This window comes from Podarcis vaucheri (assembly GCF_965113315.1).
Source record: "Podarcis vaucheri genome assembly, chromosome: 6".
Classification (NCBI taxonomy): domain Eukaryota; kingdom Metazoa; phylum Chordata; class Lepidosauria; order Squamata; family Lacertidae; genus Podarcis; species Podarcis vaucheri.
Window position 1 is genome coordinate 51,285,821 of NC_138764.1, and position 18,933 is coordinate 51,304,753.

At 40.8% G+C, this 18,933-nt stretch overlaps 1 long non-coding RNA gene across 3 annotated transcripts in view; it reads left to right on the forward strand.

The window, feature by feature from the left end:
- Positions 1–18,933, forward strand: part of LOC309534572 — an 88,170-nt gene that overhangs the window by 58,989 nt on the left and 10,248 nt on the right. Inside the window, exon 3 of one of the 3 annotated variants that reach the window (XR_014220785.1) lies at positions 3,897–3,973. The exons of the other annotated variants lie outside the window; for them this stretch is intronic. This is a non-coding gene — a long non-coding RNA (uncharacterized lncRNA). The remainder of the gene's footprint in view (positions 1–3,896; positions 3,974–18,933) is intronic. 3 annotated transcript variants of the gene reach the window in all.

Consider the following 18,933-nt stretch of genomic DNA (forward strand, 5'->3'; position numbering starts at 1 on the left):
ATGGGGAAAGAAATTGTACATCATGCCTGCATGGCAGTAACTGTCACACTTCCTAATTTGTTAGACAATAGGAATAATCTACCACTTCCAATTTAGGCTCAGCAAAATAAACACATGTATATTAATGATCTTCAAATATTTCTGTGCAGCCAAGCATGTTGCCTTTATATAGAACAGCATCAGATCAATAATTAGTGGCCGTACATTTTAATAATTCAAAGTTTTCATTAATATTGTTTTTGTTTTGTGCATTTTGCATTTTAATGTTTCACAAATTCAGGAAACTTATTGGATTTGAAGGGAAAACTATTAATAAATAAAAATCACTTCATTTTGTGTTAATGCCGCTTACCCAATGTACTATGCAAATACCCGGTAGAATCTCTTTTTCTAGTAATAGGAAGAGGCTCCCCAAAAGCTTGCAGAAGAAGTCCCATTTAGCACCACTTTGTTCAGCATATTAGTATTCTCTGTGGTACTTAATTATTCACTGTTTTAGATTTTAAATTAAAAATAAATACTATGCATGAATGATAATTTATGTTGAACAATGGGGATGCTCTCTTCAGTCCAACATAGAGTACATTTCCTTAAGGTGTGAATTCTGGTCAATGATATATTCTCTTGACATATATTCTGATTGCTAGGGATTAAAATGTATTTCTAGGGATTAAAATGTATTTCTTAAAGCATTAAAACAGGAAAGATGGGGTAGGACAAGCTGCAATGGCTAGACTATTAAAGTTGGCACAGACATTTTAATTCTAATTACATGTGGGAAAGACTTGTTTCCTTCATTAGGTGGGCATTAGGTGGGCAGACAACAGTTTCTGTGCTGTGTTGTTGGGTTTCTGTCCTGATAGAACATAATGCAAGCAAAATGTTTCACTACATTCTTGAAAGCATCACCTGAATCAGCACACAAAGTGTCTCTGTAACAATGAGAGCCATTCATATAACCACTTTTGAGCCGTGTTTTCCATTTGGCAATTAAAGTGACTCTGTATGTCAACTCAGAATTTAAAGGTGAGGTAGTAATGCAATTGTCTGAATGTTTCATCATGAGTCCAACCCTTAATAGTGCACCGCAACAAACACTTCAAAAGTATTGTGTCTAGCACTGCAATAAATCAGTGTTGCATGACCATGCTGGGATATTCAAACCATTGCTTCCACATTGGATCCAGGATGACAAAAGAAATAAGACTGCAATCCTATAAACATCCAGGAGTAAGCTCAAACAGAACTCAGTGGGGCTTACTTCTGAGCAGACATCTCTATACACTGTAAGTCTTAGAATTAAATATGTGAGTTAGTCCTTATTTTCTGTTTAGTAGAGAATTTTAACACTACCAGATTTCTCCAATAAAGGGCTGTGATTTAGTAAATTTAACATTTGTTTACAAAGAATAATAAAATATTTCACAAAATGGGAAATAAACTTTCTAAGAAGTGTAACTGTCTACAGCACAGTTTGTTACATGTACCATAGGAGGCCACACAGATTACCAAGGATGCAATATAAAAAGTTACAGATAAGTAGCCGTGTTGGTCTGCCATAGTCAAAATAAAAAAATTCCTTCCAGTAGCACCTTAAAGACCAACTAAGTTAGTTCTTGGTATGAGCTTAAGTGTGCATGCACACGAAAGCTCATACCAAGAACTAACTTAGTTGGTCTTTAAGGTGCTACTGGAAGGATTTTTTTTTTAATTTTGGCAATATAAAAAGCAAGTAATGTTCTGCAGCACTCGCCTATACCCACCCAACATTTTCCGGATGAAAATGGAGACATTCTATTCAACAACAACAACACCCCGCCCTTCCAACTGGGTTGCTCCAGCCACTCTGGGCAGCTTCCAGCATATATAAAAACATAATAAAACATTAAGGACTAAAAGCTTCCCTGTACAGGGCTGCCTTCAGATGTCTACTAAAGGTTGTATAGTTATTTATCTCCTTGGCTCAAGGGTCGCATAACTCCATACCCTCCAATATTTCTCGATAAAATTAGGGACATCCTAAGGAAAAGCAGGACATTCCATGATCAAATCAGAAATCAGGATGGCTTCTGGAAAATAGGGACACATGGAAGGTCTGCACATCTACACACACACACACGTATACCTATCTCTCTACCCGATTTCTATTCAGGTTACTTGGGAGCAATGTTTACTGGACTGGACTGCCGATGACTATTTATTACAATGGCAACAAGGGACAGATTTGACAGAAAACTATGTGCAGGAGTTGTTATGTGATGGTTTCATTCTCTCCATAAGGACAGCATGGTTGGGTTTATCCCCATTGCTTCACATTCAGAGAGTTTAAATAAAAAGGGGGGGAGGGAAAGGGAGGATAAAAATAATTCACTATTATCTCAGTAACATGGTCCTGTTAACTGGGGCACCAAATCTAGCGATCTGGTCTTAAATTAATAGCAGGGAACCAAAAATGTGGGACATTAATAATCCTCTTTATATATTAGGGTCATGGATAGCCTTTTCTCAGTGTCTCCAAAGTTTTATGCAAAGCAGCGAAAAACTTCAGTTGTATATTTAAGCTTCCTCCACTTTGAATTTTAAATAGTTTGTAAGCTGGTGATTTGCTAATATGAAAAAGAAATGAACTATAACACTAATAGATTGAAAACAGGGGCTTCTGAGTGAACTCCACACGTGAATATGCTTTTCCAGCCTGTTGGCTATTGCTATAACACTTAGAATCTTGGGCTGCAATCCTATACCTGTTTACCTGGTTGTAAGCCCGGTTCTTGAACATGTGTGAGAAATGGTTTTACACTGTATTTCTACATACTTTGGCACCTCCTTGAGTTCTTTTCCTGCTGTTTACAAGGGAAAACATCTGAACAAGGCTTAAGGCACCTAGTTATTTGAAAACGTGCCATTCTTTGGAAAAGGAAGCAAAATATTTCCCCAGGAGCTGTATGATTTCGGCCTTGGGTTGGGTGGTGGACCTAAACCCTGAACAGATGTGCTTGGAAGGGAGTGGCCACCAAGTGGCACTTACTACTTCTTGGGAATTTTGCTTGGGATCACTGCACAAGTAACTAGGCCTGGGAATGACAATTGTTCCATCAGGGTTAATATGAAGTATCCCACTTCTCCAAAGCTCTTCTGCTATTAACAGTGGTGTGACAGGTAGAAGTGCACCAAGTGCAGGTTTCCCATTCACAATAAACAAAAAAGTATTGCATGTCTTTTTGTTCCCTTGTTAAAGTTGAAATAACCTCTGCGAGAGACAAAACAGGAATCATTGTGACATTTACCATGCAGAATCCTGAGGAGAATGCAGCTCTTGGTACAAAGGAACTATTGTGCAGTAAGCACTATTAATTGGGAGAACAGAATTGTCACTTTCCAATACAATACTCATTTGCAGAACTTAATTAAGTTACGTACAAATTGTAAATAGCGCTAAGGCTGATTTTTTAAGAAACTACCAATGTAAACAAAAAAATCCCAGTTCAGGTTGGTTTAGAACTGGCTAGGTGGCTCCTAATAACATCTTAATTTCATGCAATCTGTTCCAGTGCCAAATGGTCCAATGTTATATTTATAGCATCAAACACCACACTCAGAAAAGTCCTCATCGTTCTCAAAGCTGAAGTATACTGTGTGTAAAGAATATGAGCAGTAAAATGGGATATTTTTTCCCTTATGGGAAAGTGTTCTCTTGTAATCTTTGCCGATCTGAGAAATGTAACAAGTACATGAAAATTACAAGCTGCTATCAAAATTACTGAGACTAAAACTGCCATTTTATCCTGCATTAGACCCATTTTACCATTGTTAGAGGAATACATCTCAGCAATTTTAAAATTATTTGAGTCATGACAGAAAGACTCATAACTGCAATATTTATCTTTCAATTTCAGATTAGGATGTTCCTTAAGGCTTGGAAAGATGACACATGATGGTGTTTTTTTGTAGGTACTGCAGAAAAGTTTCACTAGTAAGTAATGTATCGAGATTGGAGCTACTGATGATGTAGGATTTAATTTTATCTGTTTTGCATTCATAGTATAATAAATAAAAAAAGACTTTAGCTGTTGCTGAAGAGCTGTGCCAGCTACTAACAGAAATTCAATTTATAGTTGCATATTTTTTAACAGTGAGCTTTAGAATGCATTTGATTAAATTCTGCTTTCCCGTGGACTTAATGAGAATTTTAATTCTCCAGAGGTTTTCAGCAGACCCAATGGTAAAATGAGACTATCGAGTCTCAGCGAGTGCAAGTAACTGACTTCTTTGAACATAAATAAAATCCATAAGTGTGCCTGCATATATTACAATATTGCTGTGATACATATTGGCAGAACAATAAATAGCACAAAGATTTACAATCCATTCACTCTTCCCCTTTCTCAATATAGGAAAAAACCTCTATTGTGTATACTCTCCAGAGAGCCAACATGGCTCCTCCCCCCAGGAATCCATTATTAACAGAGTGGATTAGGGGAATTAGTTGGTTAAAAATATGCAAAAATCATAGAAGTTACTACCAATGGCCTATCAAATGAGCTATCTTGGGTGCATGTTGTCAAGACTGCTTATCTTGGATTAGTATACCCTTGAATGTGATTTAATCATCATTAGCCATCTTTTGTTCACACAATCTGAGCAATTAAAGTGTGCAAGGAGGCTGATCCTTTCTTTCAAATTCTTTTCATGTATGTCAATTAAAGGATTTTCATATTCCGAGGTTAATCATGGTATTTTGCCAGTGTTGTAGCATTGATTGATGATATTTTGGCATTCTACCAATTTAGGATTCAAATATCTACCTGAGTTCAGTGATTAACTCCGTTTGGTGCACCTGGCCTCAATTGCATCTCAAGTAATTGCCCCCTGCCCCCTCAGCTGTATGCAGCTCCAATTTCTCCTCACCAATAAGACACAACAGACATGTTGGTTAACAATTGCCGTGCGAGTGCATGCTGCAATTAGGGTTTCCACCTTTCCCCCCTTATATGAGGAAAGCTTATCCCCACCTCCTTATTCTGCAGTTGTCAAAGGCAGAGAGACACACACAAGAAGAGCGTAGCAATCATGTACTGTTTATGATTGCCAGAAATAAAAAAGGAGAGCATGATTGTGACAGGATGATCTTTGTTGTTGACTGACATGTGATTTGAACTCTCATTTAGTGGTGGCATGGTGGACCACCACAAAACAGAAAACATGATAAAACCCAGGAGTGCCTGTCTTCTAGCCCTTTGCTAATTTCCCATAATAAGATAAATCCTTTAGACCAGTCTGCCTCAACTGTTGGTCCTCAGATGTTGGACCGCACACACCATCATCCCTGGCCACTGGCCATGTTAGCTAGATGGGAGTTGGAGACAAACAGCACCTGGCCACCTGCCAGGAGTGAACTAGCAATAAATCATAGGGAGTAAGTGAAGTTAACTCTTTATTAAAAGAAACAAGATCTTACCCCTGTGAAGCAAGTTGTGGAGACTGCCTTCCTACAGCTGCCTAAATCTCCTCCTCTAATGGGTTTTTCCCAACGCAATCTGAGGCTACACCATCGTGTCTGCCTTTGCTCTTCCCACTTCATACCTTTCCTGGTCCTGGGAGACCAGAGGGGTGGGGAGCTTGTTGCAGCAGGAAGGGGAGACACCCTTGCTTCTTCACTAGCTTCATGGCCTCCATTCTCTTCTGCTTCCACTTCTGATTCTGGAGTTCTCTGCCACAGATTCTCCCTGCTCACTAAACCCTGTTGCCTCTGGAAAGATTCACCTTCTGTTGTGTGGGCAGGGTGGTCCCTCCCCTTACCTGGCCGATCCCCTGGCAACGCCTCCGCAGGCAGGATTGGGCGATTAGCTGAGGTAGGCAGAGACCTCCAGATATCCAGCCTGGGGAGGGTGAAGCCAACCCAAACTACTGGGAGCCGCACTGGGATCCGGGAGGCTGTGCGCGACCATGCAAAAGGCGCCCCCATTTGATGTGGGGAGTGGTCATTCCCTCTAAAACTCATTGTCATCCTACCACAAGTCCCTAGGCTCTTGAGTCTTCTTCTCTTCAGCATTCCCCAGCTGGTGCCTCCCACCATTCTGTCCGGCCAGTCCATGACACCACCTAATGTAACCATGTCAGCAAGTTGCCTCAAGCAAGCTCACTTAGTGTGGATCTACACATCATATCCGCCATCCGTGGCATATTTCTCACCCCCCAGCCATGCCATCTATTAAAACTAATTGTGTGATCTAATATCGTCATGCATAGAGTTTCAGCTGCAGCAGAAAATTACTGTATAATTTTGTTCCAATAAACAGTGCTTCAGGATCCATCTTCACATGGCTTTAATCAGAAATGTATCAAGCCAGTTCCAAATGGGAGGGCTTTTCCTAAGTGTGCATTTTTAGTTCCTGCAAGAGATTAAAACTAACTTTCCCAAGCAATAAATTGAGCAAGACAGTAACAGGACTACAATCATAGTGAATTCTAGGCAATGAAATATTAATGCTACAATGCTAAGCTGGGGGAAAATCATACAAAATCATTTTGCAGAGCTCTGTAGATCAGATTAACTAACATTTTAACTACATTTTAATGGTCAGTGTTTTCACCCACTGTCCTGCTCATGTCTATGTGTACGTTTCTTATTAGGAGCATGGGCTGACAGATTTTCCACCTAAATACATAACAGCTTCCAGAAGCAGAGAAAATGAGAGTATATACAGCCATAACTGACTAAAACAAGGAGTCATGTGGAGAACAACGCAAGAGAGCTGCTCTGCTCACATTGGAGTTTTTTGCAGAAATAGAGAGGGGAACTTTTATTTCTAAGGTGACAGCATTTCCCAGTGGAAGTGAAATGAAATAAAAACAGGTGGGAGGGAAGGGATCTTGGCATTGCAGTTAGTGCTTGATCTTTGCATACCACAAGGACCTACTCCAAGCGTGGGAAATCTTTGGTTCTCCAATGTACTATAGTTCCCATCACCTTTGGCCATTAGTCATGCTGACTGGGGCTGATAGGAGTTGTAGTTTCTCAACCTGGCCAAAACTATCTGGTGGAAGGCTTTACTTCAGGCAAGGAAATACACCAAAGTCAGACCCAGTTTAAAATTTCTGTATGCTGTGGCTTAATACAGGCTGTATGAAAGCTTGCTTGGTAAACAGGGAATGCATTTATAGATTTGTTATATTTTTATCTCTTCCTTTCCTCAAAGCATCCATGGTAGCATAGACTGTTTTCCCCCATTTATCTTTACAACAGACTTGTTAGGCTGAGATATGGAGATCGCTTCAGAGAGCGTTATGGCCTAGCAGGAATTTGAACACAGGTCTCCCCAGTTAAACTCCCAAATGTCTGCACAGCTCATTTTTGTAGAGCTGGTCAAATCAAATGTTAACAGGGCAAAACATAGTTGTAACTGAAATAAAAATTACGAACCTTAACATTGACACTGCTCAATGTGCACTTTGGAACTTTAACTTTGCCTACTAATCAATCCGGATAGGGTATCTAGAGTATAAACTGTGTCTGTGAATGATCTTGTCTTTTTACATATGTGATTACATGTGTGGTTTTATGATTGCAAGCCACTTGGTGGTCATGTTTTTGTTAGGAAGCAGATGTACATATGGTGTATTTAAGAAATGTTACGTTTATTGAAGGCCTGACCTAATTGGGTGCTGCTTCATAATTATAAAGGAGCAGTAGTGACATCTCAAAGAAACCACACGGGGTTAGTTGTTGCTGTTGTTTCTGCACAACATCCAATGATATAACTACAATATTGGCTCAACACCTGCATTGTCTGACTTACACATCCCCTTTATACTGACAGACAACCAGCGCTGTTATTTAAGCCCTGGGTTCAAATGCTTCATGCTCCTGGTCTCAGTTTGTAACCTCACAGCTGTATTCTGATCTAAGGGACATTTCTGGGCAGTCTTAAGTTTTTGCTCAATGTGTGAAGCATGCATGTGTTTATAACATATGTAAATATATTTATGATTGGGCTCATAGTTGGCAGGAATTGCCAACATGTGAGCTCCTCATCTCTCTAATGGATTCCTAAACTTTGCAAGGAGAACTCTTAGCATTTGTAGATGTTAGATTATCTACAAATAGTTATTCTGCTTGATTGGTGGTGGAGGGTTGCTCTAAGCAAGTCTAGTCTGTCTTTTGGTCCCTTCCAAATCTATAATTCCTTGAAAACAATTCTTTATTCAGTATCTGTCTAGTGCTGCCTCCAAAAGGACTTGTGCAGATTTTGATGGAGCAATTTTAGCATAATCAATCTTAATGGGCACAAGCTACATCCAGAAATATATTATAATAGGAAAGTGTCATCTCACTCTCAAAGTTATAAAACTTCCTCGTGCAGTTTCAATTACCCAAGATCCTGCTCTGCTCATACTTAGTTAAAAGTGACACTAATAGCAGCACCGTAAATTAATCCAGTTGGGAAATCTGAGTTTGAATTACAGAAAAGCTGTGTCGTACATAAATCTTTGCCATTGTCTTCAATGTTCTATATAACTGGGTGAATTTTGGGGTTTGTGGAAATGGAAGGTAGAGTGTATCTCAGCTGCAAGTGTCACCTTTCGGGAAACTATATTAGCTGGCAGTGCTTTCGATGTAATTTAAATATAAAACAATTTTATGAATAAGTGGACAATTTTTTAATATAATATTTTATTAAGTTTTATCAATAGAAAAGTTCAGAAAAATACAAAAACAGAAAAATACAAAATTACAAAATACAAAAATACAAACATTAAACACAAAAAAGAAAAAGAAAAAACACATATAAAAGAAAACAAAACTCCCTCTTTTTTAATTTCTCATCTTTAGTTAACTTATTTTCCTGACTTCCTCACGCCTCCCTTTTGTGTATCCCTTTTAAGAATTGGTTCAGCAAATTCATATCCAATTTAGCTTATCTATTATCAATTCCATCTTACATTTTACCTTGTTGCTAGAACCCCTTCAGTTCATTTCAACGTCATCAGCATTCAAAAATTTTACAATGTTTCTGTAAATAAATTTTAAATTTCCTCCAATCTTCTTCCACAAGCTCTTCTCCCTGGTCTTGAATTCTGCCAGTCATTTCCGCCATTTCCATGTAGTCTATTAGTTGCATTTGCCATTCTTCCAGGGTGGGTAACTCTTTTGTCTTCCAGTGCTTTGCAATAAGAATTCTTGCTGCTGCTGTAGCATACATAAAGAAAGTTCTATCCTTCTTTAACACCGATTGGCCAACTATGCCCAGGAGAAAAGCCTCTGGTTTCTATAAGTGGACAAATTATGACCTTGTCCTCCGGAATGCCTTCCCTGGGCCAATCCTGTGGTCCTGAGCCAGTGCCCCAGAGGCAGTGATGCTTGTTGCTGGACTTGGCTTGTGGTCTGCCTTACCATGTTGCCTTCTCCCAGTGTGCTAAATTCTTTGAAAGGCTCCTAAATCCTGACCGAGTGAGCAGGCAGAGCCTGCCAGTTCTGGCCACACGACTTGTGTGTGCATGTTCCACTCTGCTCACACAACGTGTTTGAGGAGGCAGCAAGCAGGTGCCAGGTGAAGCAGTGAGCAAAGCAAGTGTTGGGAGGATAGAGAGCTGTGTGTGCCGTGGGGCACCACTGAAGCTGCAGCTATCTTGCTGCCTTCAGGTGTTGGGGAGGGCACTGTCCTGCTGCACATGTTGAAATATGATCCAGCTGCCCATCCGGTTGCCTTCTATATGTAGAATGTGGCGGTGGCAGCAGGTACTGACTCTGTCCTTCACTTCAGGCAGCAAAAAGCCTGCAGCAGTGGGGCAGAAAAGTGCCCCCCCTCCAAATCTGGTTAGATTGGCCTGACGGAATACATATTTCTGAAAGGCTGAGAAACAGGTGGGTAGATCTCGATGCATAGCACCTTATACTAAGAGATGAGAGCCTGAATCCCATGTGAGGGCACTTTGGATTTGAGTATCTTGAACCATGAAGCCTCATGCTGCAAGTTAGTTTGCTGTTGAAACTTAGGAGAATTTTACAAGTAATTTACACACGGGGTTTGTTTGTTTGTTTTGTGTGTGTGTGTGTGTGTGTGTGTGTGTGTGAGAGAGAGAGAGAGAGAGAGAGAGAGAGAGAGAGAGTTTCAGAAACACAAGCTTTTTGGGGGGCCTAAAATAAGCTCTTTGCATCTCGCCGTAGATATTGTGTAAATCTGAAATGCCTATAAGAAAAAAGCAGTTGCACAAAACTTGGTGGGGAAAGGCCTGTTAAAAAAGCTCTTCTCCGGATGCATTTCAAGAGCAAACAGTTCCCTCAAATTGTGTGTAATAAATAAACCAAACATCCGAAGGACACACAGTGTGCTTGCTTGTTCCTGCTCTAGAGTGCTTGGCACTTTCAGAAAATGCTTGCTCAGTGTTTGCCTTTGAATAATGAAACAAAAACCTGATGGTCAGCAAAGTGAAGTCATTAAGAATAAATCAGCTCTGTTTCCATCCAGAAACAGCTTAACGTTACACTTTGCAGTACACCATTGCACCCATTCTCAGCTCTCATATTGATTCCCCCCCACCCCTCCACAGCAGTGAACATACAGAATCAGCAGGCTCTCTCCTGCACTCACCCACATTAAAAAACACAACAAAGAAGCCCTCCACAACTCCCCCATCTCCTGGCTTCCGGTATGTGTACGTGCAGCTATGACACCTGGTCCTGACCAATGCATAAAACATGCACAAGGAAGGCAGGAGCTTGCTGATTCTGCATGTTCATTGTGGGGAAGATAAAATCAGCAGGGAGCAATGACCCGCATCCTTTCTGCAATGCACAGTTGTACAGAATCCCAGTAGAGATTTAAAAAAAAAATCTTGATTTTTTTTTTTTTGCCAAGTACACATTGAAACTGGAAGGTCTGAATCCATCTCTGAAATTAAAAACAACCTCTCCATATTTTAAAATTAGCTGAAGTCGGAGAAAAGCATCTGTTTCCCAGAAAAATGCTGCTTTGGCTTTTTAGATTGATATATTTTGTGGCATTTCTGAGAAAATTCCTATGTAGATTCTGCAGTGCCTAATTTCCATTGAGTCTAATTTTGTTTGCCATGACTGAAGACTAGTGGTAATTCCATTTGCATTTGAGATTTCTGATAGACATAATCCATTAGGGTTTCAAATGTTTGAAAAGAGTCTTTACTTTCACACCTCTCAGCCAGCAGTGTTTTAACAGCAAATGACAATTCCTCTATCACTCCTTTAATTAGACACTCCAAAAAGTGAGGAATAGCAGTAATGAATGTGAAAGTCCCACTATTAATAACTCAGCAACTAGCTGTATATTTAGACACTTTTAAATCTTACTAAGTTAAAGATCAGTAACAAGTGCTTTTCACAGCCAATGGTTTCTTCAGATTCCCAAGTAAGCTGGCAGCCTGGTATCTATATGTGTTATGCTGACACAAATGCCTTTTAGAACTTTGCTAGTTCATAAACTCCAGATTAATATGCATTCTAGGGACTCAGCTACATTGGTAAAGAAAAAGTGTTTTATATGCCTTGTTTATGCATTCTAACACTGTGACACCAGATGGTGCTGTGGAGCTCTGTTTTTGCTAACCCGATTTCTCATACAAAGTTTGCAACACGTTTAACTGGAATGCTTCTTTGATGTGTCTAGATCCAGTCTAGGTTACAGATGGAGCTCAAAAATTTAGAGCTCTTTCCTTCAATACTCTGAAAATTTTGCCCTTTAAAAAGTAAATCACCATTGTTGTTTTTTAGTCGTTTAGTCGTGTCCGACTCTTTGTGACCCCATGGACCAGAGCACGCCAGGCACTCCTGTCTTCCACTGCCTTCCGCAGTTTGGTCAAACTCATGCTGGTAGCTTTGAGAACGCTGTCCAACCATCTCGTCCTCTGTCGTCCCCTTCTCCTTGTGCCCTCAATCTTTCCCAACATCAGGGTCTTTTCCAAGGAGTCTTCTCATGAGGTGGCCAAAGTATTGAAGCCTCAGCTTCACGATCTGTCCTTCCAGTGAGCAAATCACCATACATATACGTACTCAAATCTGCAACCAGATTATTTGACTAGTCATTTCAAATCAAGGAACCAAATTCATCCTTCCTTTGGTCTCTTTTCTCCCCAGTGTTCCAGACCTATAAATCTGTGTGATTTATCTGCTCTGCTTCAGTCAAAAAGCACATCTATCCCTGTTTCTAAGCACTGTGTGGAATTGTTCCTCCTACACAACATTTTCAACAACTCATCCTTCCTACAATTCCCTGCCTCCTCCTCACTATTTCTTCCTTCCTTCTCCCTTGATTCTCCCATTTGGTTCCTGCTTCAAAATTCAAATGTCTATGTTTGTCCCATTTCATTGACCTATCATGTAATCTGGGCCCTTGCTCCTCGGGTACCTTCCTCCAAGCTTTCCAGGTATGTGTTTCCACACCTTTCTGCATCCTGCCTGTGTCCCCACATTTTTCCCTACAATTGCCAGTCTTCTGCGCCCAGTTTTGCCAGCCAAACTGATATACATTGTTTGCTTCATAATTTCCAAAGGAACTGGAAATTCCTTCCTTCATAGAATCTGTTCTGCTTGCTGATGTTCCATGATGGAAACTTTCCCCTTAGCAGTTAAAATGTATGTGAACATTTCGGGACACCAGAAATTCAGAGACTGGCTGGATGGGTTTTACATGGGACAACCAGCTTTGAGCCAATTATGCAGAAGATTAATTGTGTATCATAAAGAATTATGATGCAGCTGTGGATAAGAGGCAGGATCCTCCTGCTGCCATCAGTAGCTCAACATTATAGTGTGCTCCTGGCAACATATACTATGCTGGAGGACAAAGGATTACTGTGAACAATTAATTAAGGAAAAAAAGACTGGATGGGTTAAGCAAATGAACTGTTCCATAATATTAATTCACAGAGTCAGGGAAGCATAGTGCCCACCCAATAGAATGCATTTCCAATATATTTCAAGATTCAAGGTCCATGCATCAGACAATATGGTTCAGTATGAATCTTCTAGGTTTAAGGTGGAAAACATTTGTCATATAAAAAGGAAGCTCACAGTGCTGTAAACACGCTGTGAGATCTCTCTTTAGCATTAATATCCATCTCTAGCAACCCAGAGAATCAAACAAACTTGCCATTGGCACTCCTCACTCACTCTTTTACCCAGTTGCTGCTACTGGTATCACCCTCCATCTGGGTAGCAGGGCACCCGTCAGCTGAATGCCTCTGACTGCAGAAGGCTGCACTGCTCCCATCTTTGTCACCTATTTGCTTTATTTCCCAGTTGGATGAGGAGGTGGACAGCAGTAGGAGATGGGTGTGCATGAGAGAAAGTGGGGCAAAAATGACATAGTATTTGATTGGCTGATACTCTAGGCAGGTTTGGGGGAGTCCTTTGTCAAAATGTCCTCAGTAGGTCCCTTTCTTGTTTGTCACAGTGACAACTGCTCATTTGCTTGTCCTCTCCCAAAGGGCCCAATTTGCACCAGCATTCAAAGGGCACGGCAAGTAGAAGCTGCTTCTCCTTGATGTCACTGTTGCTCCCTCCCTCAGAGAAAGGCTGACGAACTGGCAGCAGCATCAGGGGCAGCAGTCCAGGAGTTAGAAGTAGGCTGCCCTGCTGTGGACTGGGCCTTGGTAGGTGCCCAGTGATTCTGACCTCTGATAGCAGCACAGATGCTAGAGGCAAAGCTGGCAGTGTGTTCACAGCACAACAAGCTCTTCTTTTTTTGTATTTCAATTGTCTTCTGATACTTCTTTAAGCATAAAAGTATTTAAGCACCAGCAGCTTGCTGGATGAGGTGGAACCACTATGCTAACTTCCTGGCAGGTGAGTTGCTTACCAGGAGAGCAGGGAGACATGAGGCAACGCAGAGAGGCCACCGTGGTGCAAATGTGGCAGCAGAGGCAATCAGACACTCCTTGCACTGAGACAACCTCCCCACCACCTCTCCCTTTCAGCAGGCAACAAGGACCCACCTGCTTGGAGGTTAGCATACTGGCCCTACATCACCGCTCCACCCTCAGGAAGCTACGTCTGGCATCAGGTAACAACTTGAAGGAGCCAATGCTTCACCAGTTTGAAGACAACTTTTGTTATCTCCATCAGTTTGAGGACAATGAACTTCATTGTCAATGCACAATATCAGGTTCTTATTGACTTGTGTATCCTATTTTGATTTCACTTGATTGTAATAAGACCTTGGGGTGGCTTACAAAAAAAAAAGGGGGGGGGAATTTCAGTAACAGCAATTCCTTACAAAATTTGAAGCATAACAGTGTATGTCCTAGTACCCCACACTAGCAGCTGTTGCTTTGACCATACCTTTAGGATCAGTCATTTGGTTGTTTTATCATGTCCACTTGAATATATACTGGAACTCTCTAACCTTTGAACTAACCACACTCTTCCGACATGCTTGATACTTGAATGGCAATGTTCATGCCACACCATTGTGATTAAACCAACTGAAGAGTGTCATAAGGTTTTGATGCTAAGAATAGGCTCTAGCTGCTCTCAGTAAATTTCACTGTCTTTTTTGTTTTTTTTTAACAACTTCAGAATAGTTTGACTGAAGCTATACGGACCACCCAAGTAAGGAATTCACTCATCCTGGGGATGCTCTCATTCGGTAGAGCACGATACTCTTCAGGGTCTTTGGTTCAAGTCCCACACTGGATGAAAGATACTTGTATTGCAGGGGTTGGACTATAATCCTTGTGGCCCCTTCCAACTCTACAAATTCTATGTTTCTATGAATGCCCATAAGATTATGTTCTCCCATATAGGCTTAGCTTTCATGTCTCACAGTGCTTCTTGAACTTGGGTCCCCAGCTGCCATTGCACTACAACTCCCACCATCCCTAGCTAGCAGGACCAGTGGCAGGGATGATGTCCAACAACAGCTGGGGAGCCAAGTGTGAGAAACACTGCCAGCCTTCCCCCAGAAATAATCCTGCAAAAGCTCTTCACATTTTATACTTTGGTTCTATCACTTGTGCTAGGCATGTATCCTGTAAAGTGTGACCTAGTAAACGTATTTTTCTTTTTCCAATTGTATATCGTGTCTACCTGCATGAGTCCCACTGCAGTCCTGTGCAGCGTGTACACATTGCGTAAACATGGAGGAAGAGCAGCAAGAAATCTTCTCATGTGTTACAAGATAGTTCACATAGTGAACCTGCTAATGTTTGAATATGTGAAGAGGCTCTGCGATTATTCTAGGGCAATGGACTTGTTGACGTCCATCTTCATTTGCTTAAGTGGCTTAGTTTGAGATGGATACCATTCTTCTTCATAATGGTGCTGGAGAGCTAGTACTATTTCAACAGCCCCAATCTCTCAGCACTAGCTAAATCAGCACAATGGCCCTGCATAGAGGCCAACTTAGAGTAAGAACTCATCAATACTTGTCCCATTCCTAGAACTTGTCCCATGCCTGCTCCTTTGCCATGGAGAACCCACTCTTTAGTGCTAAACTGGAGCAAATGTGAATCTGGAAAAAAACTGTATTGCTGTTTGCTCCTACTGAGTGTTAAAGAGCAGTTTTCCCTGGGCGGAAGCAGTGGAACAAGAGGAAGTGTGGATGAGCCCTTAGCAGACATTTTTGACCAGAGTGGAAGGACAGAAGGCTGTTGAGTTGAAAACTAGGTCTAAGACTTTCTTTAAGAACCTAGTGAGAAAACACAGTACACATTTATTGAGTTTTTTAAATTGCACTTCCTATTTCCACTCAAGGCAGTTTACAATATGCAATTTAAATCCCATATATAAGCCAGAGAACACAGATGTTGTTAAGAGTATAGGAGGAATAGAGAAGCATTAGTTAATCCTACATGGAAAAAGGTTTATGCATTTGCTTACTATTTCTGTGAGGTGTTCTGTTTATTGCTGCTTTGCATTTATTTTGAAGCTGTCTTAAATAGTCACCCACACCATTCATTTTTGAAACCAAAACAGGTGAGATCATGAAGTGTTTAGAATTATGTCTGTCTTGGGATACTTAATAAATTAAACCATATTTTCATACATACTTTCAAACTGGCTCCAACTTGTATTAGTTAAAAGCATCTAAAATTTTTGAAACACATAATTTCATTTTATTTTATGATGTCCTTTTGCTAAGCTCATAAAAACACACACACACATGCATAACCCCCATAATCTTACTTATAATAATGTTAGAGAAGTAATCTTTTGCTGGAATTCTGTTTATGCCTCAAAAATTTCCCCTTTAATATTTTTCCACCCCCTCTTCTGTCCGCATTCCTAATCAAACAGTTGCTTGACTATATTTATTTCCTGTGCAGTCAGAGCAAATATAAGTCCAGGATGATTTGGCATTGTGCAAGAAACTGAACTGTCTGATTCTGATTAATGATGCTATCCATCTCAGAAGATAGTAATTCTCTCCTTCAGAGCTTAAGGGGGTGGGGGCTGGGGAATGAGAAAACCACAGAATTCATACTTCACTGTTTTTCTGGGGCATTTTTAGCATTTCATAAGCTGCCGGACTGTCACTGTGACTGTGCCTTTTGTACTAGAATACTTGGTGGCCATTCCCCAATGTTACTCCGGTCACCAAGAGCAATGAAGAAGAAACGATTCCAGACAACCGTAATCAAGCCTCAAAATGTCTATGAAACTCTTAGAACAGTAAGAGGCCATCTAACTGCATGCCACATAAACACCTATTATTGTTCCATCTTGCCTGTTCTATTATTGTTCCATATTGTCTGCTTGGATTGGCAGAAGCTCTCCAAGGTCTCAACAGGGGTCTTTCCCAGCCTTGGGTCTCAACAGGGGTCTTTCCCTTTATACAGTGGAAACTGTATAAAGTCTTAGGATATTGAAACTGGAACTTAGGGCAGGGGGAAAGAAACCATGTACTCTACCATTCGGCTTCAACCCTTCCTGCATCTGATTGCAATTTTCCCCCTAAAGAAAAGATGGCTGATGTGTCCAAGCCAAACCACATGACACACAGGCACAGATTCAGTCTGTTTGGGCTATCTGCCTCTCCTCCTGATAGGAGCAGGAATGCATCGTCATATCCACACAATTTGAAAACAGTGACCCTGGCCACCTCTGTTGCCAATTCTGGTTATTTATAGTATTATAGAGTTAGGAGAGATACTGGGAGACCATCTCTTGCTTGAATATCTTCATCTGAGTGTTTCCCACCTCACAAAGCTGTTTGTCACACTGCTTTAACAGTAGTCACTGCCGAAAGTTTCTCTTAAACAGCTTTAAACAAGGTGTTGGACACTTGGGCCCTCCAAACACTGCTGAACTACAACTCCCATCAGTCTCAGCAAGCATGGCCAACATCAGGGGAGAGCTGTACTTCAGTGACATCTGGTGGGCCAAAGGTTCCCCATGTCAACTTTAAACAATCTGAGTCTCATGTACCCTAGGGATTGCCCTTTTCCATCTGGCCATTCCTCAATGTTACTTCGGTCACCTAACCTTTAAAATCTGGGAAGAGGGCAGCAAATAAAAAGGGGCAGGTTGGCAGGGACTTGAGATATGGACTTTGCTATTGTTCCACCACCATGCAAAACAGATTACCTGCTGAGATCTGTGAAAGTTATTGCCTGTTATTTGTAAAGCATTTCAGTTTAGGCATGCTGTTAAACTCAGTTTTAATTAACATGTTTGATTTGGGGTAGCTTCAGATTTATTATTTTTTTGGTATGTTGGGAGTTAAGGGTTTTTTTTTCTCCTTTTAAAGAAATTAGTTGAGTTAAAAATTCTACAGACTCTGCCCATGTTGTCAGCTCTGGGCTGCTCACCACTGGCGTAGGCACACTGTTGTTGTTTAGGCTCTGTCCCCCATCCATGCTTCAGTTTGTGGTGTATGTGGACATGTATTTGGAGGTACTAGTCACACTTCCCATCATTTATCTCAAATGCAGAAAAGCAAAAGTAGAAGTTCCCCCATAAACACATGGGAAAGTCTAGGAATATTCGAGACGGAATCCTATGTTCTTTAACCAGTCTAAAAGGCATGTTCAGGGATGATAACAGAATCAAAATAACTACATCAGTTCTAATAGAAGTGTCTTCGCAGAAGACAAATGTTTCTAAAGCAGGTGTTTTTACAGCAACCTTCTTAAAAGTGTGGAGAATAGAATTCTTAGGCTCCACAAGAAATTTTAATTGTTCCAAGCTTGTAGCCTTGCCTATTGCACTGCGGAAGCTACTAGTCTGGCTGGATGTTTTCATGTTTGTGTCTGGGGAGCATAGCGGTTGCTTCTGTGTCGCTCTAAGAATTTTATGATAGTGGTTATTTTAATTCATTTGGTTTCCTACACTGTAGCTGAAAATGAGGTGTGGCATGCATAGGAAACTAAAACGAAGGTGGATTGCTGGAAATATTCAGCTTTTCTTGCAGCCAGGGGACAAGAAGTTCAAAACAGAAAGGGTGGAGAAAAGCAGTCCCAAAACTGTCATCTTTGGGACTGCTGGCTACCACTATTGGCAAGCAGTGATTGAGGTTTAGTTTTGAAATGCATTGACTTACAGACAGTTCCACTCTGTTTTCTGGTCCAAAGAGGCAGAGTAGGGAGTTGCTTTTCTTCGAGGAAGCCTGTCTCACTTGGGAAACAATTGCCCTTGAGAAAAATAAAAGCTCAACTTAAAAGCTTCACCCCCAGTGCTTGTGTAACCATAGAGCCCTGAAGCCAGTGTAGTTTTGCACTGTTTTATATTTAACTTCCCTAAGCGCCTAAAACTAAATGGAGCAAGTTCATGGCTGGCACATCACATTGAATTACCTGTTTGGTTTATCTGGTCAAAAGAGCAGCAGAAATCCCTCTGCACCATTTGAAGGAATCTGTCAGCATTTCCGTTATGAAAAGTCCGGCCTCTCCTGTGCTTTTAATTACGTTGAAAGAATTTGCATCTGCATATAAATGCAGTTTAATATATAGCACAAGCAC